Source organism: Cupressus sempervirens, chromosome 10, assembly GCF_028749045.1.
Source record: "Cupressus sempervirens isolate cs-2001-9-10 chromosome 10, ASM2874904v1, whole genome shotgun sequence".
Lineage (NCBI taxonomy): Eukaryota > Viridiplantae > Streptophyta > Pinopsida > Cupressales > Cupressaceae > Cupressus > Cupressus sempervirens.
This window is the reverse complement of record NC_143127.1, coordinates 481,905,317-481,916,373: the sequence shown is the minus strand read 5'-3', so window position 1 is coordinate 481,916,373 and position 11,057 is coordinate 481,905,317.

Below are 11,057 nucleotides of genomic sequence, written 5' to 3'. Positions count from 1 at the left end.
CTCTAAAGGTTAACCCAAAGTATGAGTGTCCTCCTATGATTCCACCGATGGAGTGGAATGAAATAATAGAAGATGCAAAAGAGAAAATGCTACAAGATAAAATAATTGAACCAAAATAGGGAAAAAAAGGTACACCATGATAGTATTAAGTAGAATACAAAAATGCACTAATTAGTTATTTTTGTAAATATATAGTCTAACATGTTTAAAACTTTTCACGGATTGCATGAAACATCAAAAGCTATAGAAGCGAGAGTACAAAAGGTTAGCAAACACAAACTTGGCTCTAGTGGCTATATGAAACTTCACTCTTGACTTGTAAGTAAATGCAATGGTTTTTCATATCAATTTTTTTAATATAAGATTGCAAATAATTTTGTTTAATCAAATCATAAATGCAAAACTAACGATATTAAGAAAAAAATATAGGGCACAGAAGTCAATGTAGAGCCCATGGATGAAGAAAAAAAAAATCTCTTGAAGGAAGGCTACAAAGTCATGGTTGCACGCCTATGCTAAGAATCTGAAAGCCATACCCAAGAATCTGGTGCATCAGATGAGACACACATAAATTGGTCAAATGAAAAGTAAATCAAATAGAATAGTTGAGAAATTTCATGTTTAGTGTTAATTTCCAACATAAATTGACTATTTTTGTTTGATCTATCAAACAATGATAACAACGTGCATGACATTTCACTGCAACCTTCAAATCCTATCACAGAATCTATGCATGACGAAGGCCATGATGTACATCACAGTGGTGGAGGTATTAATTTTATATTGGAAATAAATTATGTAATTATTAATAGAATTAAACATCTTCAATTGCAATTGGTCATACATATAACCTTTTTTTGAATATTTTAGAGCATGTTGAACATCATGGTGAACGAGTGGAGCATGTTTGAAGTGTTCAACATGTTGAGGTGGAGGCTGATCAAAATATTATTGTACACGATGTGGCATTGTCAGGAAAAGAAAAATGCATGTTATGTTCTACTAGTTGATGAAATGCATTTAACAGTACAAAAAAAGTATGTGAATTTAACCCATTTACTTGTTATTGCAGGAGACCCCCCTTTAGTGTAGCAACCTCATGCTCCTCAAAGTAGGAGGAAGAAACATAATTTGACATTATAGCTACAAGAGGAGGAGAATGAGGAAGATATTGATGCTCCTATTAGCCTTTTCCTTAAGAAATCTAAGAAAAACAATAAAAATGAAATGTTTTTAAAAAAATGTTCTTTGATAAACCTTGTTTGATAAACTTTGTTGGATAACAAAAGAATGTTGTTTTAAGTAATTATCTATGAATGTTGCATATTAATGTTGAATTTTATGTCATGTTAATGAATAGTGTTATGTGTTAATAAATTCTTGATTAGTGTTTAGTACTAATGAATTTTATATCATATTAATGAATTTTATGTGATTGTATTGATTGAATGTTATATCTGCACAATTTATGAACTATTTTAGATATTATTAGTCTATTTCATTTTTTCCAAACTCCCTTTGCTTCTAAAAAAATGAACATCAAAATCATATTCTATTTCATAAACAAATAAATTAGTATATGGACACATTGACAAGGCTTGCATATAGGGGTACTCTATGTTTAATCTTGAACAATTAATTTGTGCTTAGTGATGATGTTTGAGTTATTCTATCTAAATTTGACTATAAATACTCTATTCACACTTATGCTATACTGAACTATCTTTATTAGCAAATCATATGCATTGTTAGTGTAAATAGATATTTACTATTTACACTTTACTTAAGTTTACTTAGGTTAGTGCATTATTTTATTATTTCTTTTTATGAGACACTTAGGAGTTTGCACACCATCTTGAGTTGTTATGTTGACAACACAAAAGTACACAACTCTAATTATGCACATGGTGTCTACAACACAAGAGTTTGCATCATTCACTGAGTTGTCATGTAGACAACACAGTAATTCGCACTCCTAATTTAGCACATGTTGTCTACAACACTAATTTGTGTGTCACACCATTGTAGGCTTATCCTCTCATCATCACACTTACTTCTGTGCTTAATGGAGGATAACCCATATTTGGTGGACATGTGCCTAGATGTAGGACTTATCATGATGTTGATTCTGAGGCATTCTAGATGCATCTTAGAGGCCTTTTTATTTAGGCACTCCTAGTGTACTTGTACATTGTATTGAATACTATACAGTTATTCTGATCATACCTTGGTCTAATTTGTACTTGTGTTTTGAGTTCCTTGGTCTTGGGTAAATTTTTCCCTAAGGCAGATTCTTACATGGTATTAGAGCTGAGGGAGATGCTTGTCACATAGCCATTAGAGACCTCATTACTTCATCTCTCTAAGGAACCCAATTCAAATTTGGAGCATCAGTAGTAATTGAGAGTGTCTAGAGCCGAAATGAACCTTGCCATTGCGTTCAGAGTGATGATTCAGTGAAGATCAACTATAAATTTGCCTATTTTAGGCCATAGTCGATCGGGAAGCAAATTTTTTTTGCAAATCAAAACCCAAAGGCTCGATTTGCAAATCCAGGTATGATCTTTTTTCGATCTGATTAATCCATTTTTGGATTTTATTAATTATGCATTTTTTTGCTTTTTTGGATTTTTTTTTTTTTGATTTAGGCATCCAGGCAGAGAAATTTTTTTTGCCCAGGCATCGGGCAGTCACACCCTGGCCCTGTGTAGTGCAGAATATACTGTAGGTTTATTATTTATTCGTAGGCATTTAAAATTACCATGTTGGCACATACACCACTGGCCACATAATTTTTGGGTGACTTAAACCTAGCAATAGTCAATTTTCTGGCATAGTACCCACTGCACGATGGCTTACACTACCCCCGATGGTTATCAAATTCATGGCTGAGACCTCCAAACCAACCGATAGTCACAACTTAGTGGTGAGCGTTGTTTATACTCCCATCATAACCCTTTGTTTTTATAAAACAACCACATCAAAATTCTAATGAATGTGGGATAATTGATTATCCCCCCACTAGCCAAATAACTAATCCGGCGCTACCATTTCAAAATCTGGCAACGGCAAAGATAGTTCTGGAGATTGTTGCCACATGGCCTAGTAGTGTTGTGCCATGTGGCGAGCACGAGGCAATTATTCTTGCCAACTTGCACAACAACCCGTCCACATGGCACAATTTGATTGGAAGATCAATACACATGGCACTGCTCTCACGTCACTTGCCAACGATTGCACATGTCATCATTCGATGTACCTCACCTAGTCAGCCACTACCGAACAAACCAACGCTAGACACATGTCCCTATGTTATTTGCTGCCTTTAGTACAGTCAGCGCTGACGTAAGCACCCAACTGTCAGCTGCATCACCTGCCATACATCCACACAAGCATACATGTTTGCAAATTATATACCATCCATATAGTACAGACGTACCTTGTACTACTAAAATCATCATTCGTATAGGGTGACATCATCACAAGCTTGCACAAATGCTGACGTTAGCAAATCACAAGCCTAAAATTGATGGTCATTTGATTGTCATAATAGGGCATTTTTTAACTACTACAATGGCCATTTGAATATTAAATTTAACACAGTGTTTTCCTCTCCAGACCCCTCTTCAAATGTAGTTTTCATTTGGCAGCCCGACTTCAAACGACATAACTCGATCATCCAGAATCCAAATCAGGTGTATTTTTTTAATTTTGGGTAAAATTTCATAAATTTTTCAGTAGTGTAGCTATTTTCTAGTTTTGGTGCATGGATTTTTCAGTATAAGCATTTTTTGGTGACTGTACATGTTTATTCCTACTTTTTGCAACTTCAAATGCATCATATGGGCTCATCTGGACTCCTTTTCAAGTTTTGTTTTTTTTGAAAGTGTATATTTTTTTGTCTAGTATTCAGATCTATAATCATATTGTTATTCCATCATGCAAGTCAATTAAAGCTTAAATTGATTATAGCTAAATTGCTTATGTAGTCATAATATTTTAAGCTAAAAACCTTGAATTGTGACAATTTTAAATAATTCTTTTGTTGCCAAATTTTGTCTCAGCTCCCAATAACATGTTTATTTTTCAGCCTACCACTTTTGTAATGGGTTTGGTTGATTTACACTATTTAAAAAAAAATAGATTAATTGATTTGTTATATTTCATAAAAACATCGACGAACATTTTATTGATTAGATTTTCACAAAATTTTGAGTTTTCATAAAACTCTATGCCTTCAAATCTTATGAATATTTTTAGTTTTCTGAAATGGAGAGCTCCACTAACTATTTTATACATTTAAAAGTATTGAAACTGGTAGTAACTTCTCCCATTTCTCTAGAAAACATAGCAAAGGTTAGGGTCCCTTGGCTCTCAAGAATTCGATTAGCCCAATAAGACAATAATAGAGATTAAACAATCAATACAAAGTTTTTGATTAAATAAAATAAGTTTTTTACAGGGGTTCTTGAAACCCACCAGTTAAAAACATAAAACTACTAAAAGTCCAAAGCCAACAACAAAGCAACAAAAAAGCAACAGGCCATACCCAATTGCCAGAACTAGACAATATAAAAATAGCCAATAGCTAGGGTATAGACAAAAAACTAGGAACACCAGTTAAGGCACCATTTTTTTGACCAGCTCCACATTCTTAAGCTCCAACTCTCCAACAATCAATACAAAGTTACTGTTTAATGAATATTGAAATAACTTACAACATTCAAATGATTTTTCAATATAGAGCCAAATATTTCCCTCCTTACCAAAGATATATCCTTCAACCTTTATTCTCCTCCTGTAGTCTCTTCAACTCATTCTTCAAGGCATCATCAGGTGACTAAATCATAGGTTGAGTCTATGACCTTCATGTTTTCAATACGCCCTCATACATTACCTTCCAATTGTCTCGTTTAGATGTCACTTGTTTCATTTGTGCTTGATTAAATAGGGCAAAATCCACTTGCGTGGTAGCTGATTTATTAGGGTCTATTACCCCCACTTTCAATGTCATCAAGTGCCTAAAAGCTTGATCAATATCAATAATTTGAGGCCTCTTGTGTAGAGGATAGAGAGCCTATAACAATCTAGACTTCTCATCTTCTACAAATTTGGAACCAATAATTACATCCTTCACACCTTGCACATCCAATTTCATGTCTTTCTTTCCAGATTTAATCATGCTATCAAATATATAGGACACACTTAGATCCCATCCAGGTATAATCATGATTCTTACTTCATTAAGAAACTATCTCCCTCTTGTTGGAGTAATATTCTCCACTTCTTTCTTGATATACTCTTTTAGGTTAGCCATTAACTCCTTTTCAATTTATGGAGTGATATCATGTTAAATATTTTGTCTTAATATCTTGCCTCTATAATTGTATAGAAAAGAAATAAATTCTTTTGATTTAACAAAATTATCATCACTCACAAATGTGTTAAACTCAAGGATCCTTTCATCCTTCTCAGCATCTACTCTATCAACCACCTGGATACTGTATTTCAATGCTTGAATTTCTGTCCTGTCTAGAGTTTTAGTTACTGGAACAAGGGAGTCTAGTAGATTCCCTATATCATTTCTAAATTATTTCAACACTTGTTGCTTCTCCTCCTCCATCTTTTTGATATGTTCTTGCAACATCTATTGAATCTCTAGCCATTCCATATTCTTGAATTTTTCTTCATTCTCAATGTTGTAATGGACATAGCCACCCAATTTCTATGGCTTTCTACAAGCATGGATGTAACCTTTAGGATCACAATGAGTCCATGGATCCATAGTGTACATATGATATTCAATCTATAATTTTTTTTCAATTTTATCATATGATTTAGTTGCACAAATTATAAAATCACCAAAAGATAAAGTGGTAGGGAGAAAATTTTACTTCGTTTGTTTCCCTCCAAAATGTTGCTTGCTAGATTCTCACTTTTGCTTCACAATCTCCAATCCATAAAATATCTTCAAATATTTGATCCTTGCAACTCCTGGCAAAAAATACTACACATCTTTGATCGCTATGTCTCATCCCTGAATAGAAATCTGTTTTACTTTTCACACTTATCGCTATAGAAATAGCGATAACCCTATCGCTCATCGCTATATAGGAAATCCCCTTTCTGCGACCCCTGATAGGTGTTTTTGCTATAGAGTATAGCGATCACAAGTTTTAGTCTTCATTGTGGGTTTTTATCTTATTGCTATAATACACAACAATACACAAATGCTCATCACTATGTCCATTATTCTCTAAATACGATCCGTGATCAACTTTGGTCCATCGATATAGGCAATAGCAACCACTTTTGAAAATCACATTGCTTTATTATTGTAACACATGGCAATCAACTGATCCCATCACTAATCACTGCAACACAAACTTCCTTTCTTTGATCACCAAAAGCACTTATCACCATATCATATAGCGATACAATCCACTTCATCATTGATTGTAAAAAAAAAATAGCTCTATTCTGACCAACAATAATGTCATCACCCATTGCTGTAACCAAAACCTCATATCCTGCTTGCTGATGATTGCTAAAGGTTATAATGATACATCTTTCTTTATCACTCATTGCCATATTGCTAATATGTCTTCTTTGCATAGTGATAAACTTGATCGTTGTATGTTATAGCGATATCTCACCTGACTTTGAAGATGACCCTATTGCTATCACCATAATATACATCGATACTTGATGCTTCACTATTGTAGCTATAATGATATATATATTAAACCTTCTATATTCATCAAACTTTCAACCGATCTGGGTTGAAACCTAACAAAATTTAGTTGAATGTTTGACCAAACATGGTTGAACTTCCAACCAATGCACTGACAAGGTCACCATTGTAGGTTTGGCATCCTAGTTGGATGAGCCACCCTTTTTTGACCAATATTGGTGGAAGGTTTGACAACCACATATAACAAAATGTTGGTGTCAATTTCTCAACCTTAACCAAGGCTGGTCGAAAGCTCAACCAACCTTTGTCACAATTTTGATGAAATGATCGACCATAATACTGTCATTGGTTTGGCATCATGGTTAGATGAGGCACCTGTTTCAACTAGAAATGGTTGAATTTGTGACGACCACAATGGCTAAATGTTAGAGTCGATTTCAATGAGGACTTGCATCAAAAGTTTGACCTAAACAAGGATTCGTCAAAATTACGACAGGAAAAATACTGACAAGGCCATTTGTGGATCATTTAGTTAACCTGGGTAGAAAATTTGACCAATTTCATAAAAAATAAAAGGCCAATTATACTAGTGTTTGGCATTGCAGGGGAGAACATATAAGCTTAATTTTTTCTTCCCCTCTTATTGCTCCTGGAACTCTTGGGTTGTCATGTACTTGGAGGGGGAAATCTCAACATATTCAAACCAAAAATAATATGAAGGTTTGGGGTAAAACTAACACCTTCATCATATGGGAGAAAATGAGAGGAATCTCTATGAAGTGGGTCCATGATAAGGCATCTAAGAAAACAACTTCATAGAAATACTAAGGAAACATAAAAACTTGAAAATCATACCAACACTTGGTCTATTGAAACCAGTAGATGGATAAAGTCACCATGGTGTTTGATGAAATTACTCCAAAGGATGATGATGCCAAGTAAAACACCCAAATTCTTACTGAATAAAGATTGAAATGGCTACCAATGGACTTATGTAGTCGAATCTATGTATCCCACTAGGTGTGCCAAAAATTGTTGACACAAAAGTCTACACCCTACCTGACATATTATCCCTGGGCGACCTTGTGTAACATGGAAACAACCTCCAAGTGTGGGACTTCCACTCTGAGGCTGAATCTCTGGAGAAGGCTAGCTTCCTCACTATTAGGGTGCACCTAAACTAAGACTTGGAGGGAAAAGGGAGAAGGAAACTGAAATTAAAATGATAAAAGGGAAAAAATGGTGATGTACCAAATAGATTGTTGATCTACTTCTTCCAATAACTACACTAAAATCCAATAAATTTCACAAGACATACCACTATCAATACTTTTCAATCTCAACACCATAGGAAAGCCAAGAATCAACATAGCCATACAAGGAACACAACAAATTCACTTAATAGATTAGTTAATTGAAATGAACATCATCATAAAGTGTTGCAATTGCCAAATACATCTAGAAAATAAGGCATAACAACTTGCAAAAAATTAACTAGATGAGAATGAATGAAATAACAATAATTGTTATTGAATAAGAGATAGAGCATTTACATAGAAGAAACCTATAAAAAATTAGAAGAAGAGATCCCAAGAATAACTACAAACTACCTTTATGGGGTGCAGGCATAACCTAGATATTACCTTGAGTTTAAACTCCAACCACAATGGAGTTGAGGTTACATAGTATAGAATAAATGAAGAATCAAATAGAAATATGATTTCCATTACCACTTGATTCATGGAAGTGATAGAAAGGGCCAAAGAATGCATTTGGTGACTGAAAGGACCATCATTCCTTTACAAAAACCATCAAATGAGCATGGAGGAGCATAAAATTGGCATTACAAGGCTCAAGAAGCTATTATGCATTAAATGGATAGTCCTTGTAATGTGGCATGGCTGCAACAAGCCAATTCATGCCACTGTCAAAAAAAGTGGGGTGGGATAACACATAGTGTTAACCATTGCATGAAATATAGAGTTGACCTGTGTGGAAAAAATCTGATTTGCCCCAAAAAATGGTAGACCATCGATGTAGATCTTCCATTTGAAATGGATGACCTAGATGCTACAAGAATCTCTCCAAAAAAATATTAAAACACAACTGTTGATCAAGATGAGCTTTTATTTCCATTACTACTTGATTCATGGAAGTGATAGAAAGGGCCAAAGAATGCATTTGGTAGTTGAAAGGACCATCATTCCTTTATAGAAACCATTAAATGAGCATGGAGGAGCATAAAATTGGTGTTACAAGGCTTAAGAAGCTATTATGCAATAAATGGATAGTCCTTGTAATGTGGCATGGCCACAACAAGCCAATTTGTACCGTTGTCAAAAAATGTGGGGTGGGATAATACACAATTTTAACCATTGCATAAAATATAGAGTTGAGTTGTGTGGAAAAAATCTAATTGGCCCCCCAAAAATGGTCGACCATCAGTGTAGATCTTCCATTCAAAATGGACAGCCTAAATGCTGAAAGAATATCCCCAACAAAAGATTAAAATACAACCATTGATCAAGATGAGCTTTCATTTCAATGGACGACTAAGATGTAGCAAAGAACCTCCCAAGATGAGATCAAATCCAACGATTGTCACATCTTCACAAAGAGGCAAAGACAGTAATGTGAAAATTTGAGAGCCATCAAATTCAAAAAAACTCAACAAAAGAAGAAACCGAGTTTACACGAAATGTTAACCCCATGATTTTAGTTTGTTAACCCACTATAAAGAATACAACCCATTGAAGATCTCTTATATCAATTATCAATAATGGGATGAATGTGGGCAAAAATGGCCAGCAAGCTTCAAAGCAACTTTATTGGCAAATAAGTCATTTTTTATTCAGTTTAGAAATTGGATGGATTTCCCTGAAGATTGTTTGGTGAAGATAGTCTGAGAATATTTGAACAATGGGTTCAATTGTCTTCCTTTCAACTCATAATAGGGTTGACACAAATCCTAACAAGGTTGGAATCTTGTAACAAGGATTCAAAGTCTCCTAATAGGGGCTCATACATACTAAATGTATTTCATTAGCTCCTAAAAAAGTCCATCCTTTCACAAGGGACCCTTATATTAGTACATCATCTTGTGGACATTATTCCCACCGAGGTTTTTCCTTAGATCAAGGGTTTTCCTAGTTAACATATTTGGTGTTATTGTGTATGGTTATCTTTCTATGGTTATTGAATGTATTGTTTATATGTTTTGGAGTTGATAAAGATATTGAGAGTTGTTTTAAATGTATAACTGATTCACCCCCTTGGTGGATTTTACTTTTTAATAGTTTCCTATTATTACTACCTTGTTTGTATTACGAATGATTTGTTAGCCAAGATGATTCCCTGCAACATACTTTGGAATTCTTTTCTCTTCTCTAGGTTCTTATCTAGATTCTCATCTAGGTTCATCTTCAATCTGTATTTGTGGCTCATTATCCATTTCAAAGAATTGTTCCTATTATGCATTTTGATTCACTATAGGCCTTTGACTTGTACGAGTCTTATTATCATATGAATCATAATCAAGTATCATTTCTTGTACCTAAACTACTTCATCAACTCTTATATTTTCACTTTCAACTATTGTCCTTAATCTATGATTATAACATCTATATATCTCTCTCTTAGTAGAACAGCCAATAAAGATAGCTTCATCACTTCTAGGATCAAACTTACCTATAACATCTTCTCTTTTGATGTAACATTTGCTTCCAATTTTTTTGAAGTATTTCATAGTAGGTGTATGACTGAACCATAACTCATAAGGATTCTTATTTGTACCTTGTCTTATTTGAACTTAGTTCATATTGTATACTAGTGTGGTAATTGTTTCTCTCTAATATATATGTGCTATATTTTCTTCTACCATTATTTATTTAGCTGCCTCACTTACTATTCTTTTCCTTCTTTTTGCTATACCATTTTGTTGTGGGGTCTTAGGAGCTGAAACTTGTCTTCTAATTCCATTGTCTTAACATAAAATTGTTAAATTGATTTGATGTAAATTCTCCTCCTCTGTTAGATCTCAAACATTTAATCCTCATACCAAATTCATTTTCAACTTAAGCTTTGAATACTTTAAATTTGACAAAAGCTTCTGACTTCTCTGTTAAAAATGCAACCCACGTCATTCGTGTAAAGTCATCAATGAAAATAATGAAATACTTGTCACCATATAATGCCCTTGTTTTGGTAGGTCCACATAAGTTTGTATGAACAATCTCCAATTTATTTGAAGTAGTGAATACCTTGCTAGGAAATGAACTCTTCTTCTATTTAGCCATCACACATTCTTTACACACCATGTTAGTAGGGTTCACAATCTTTGGTAGATCTCTTATTGCATTTTTAT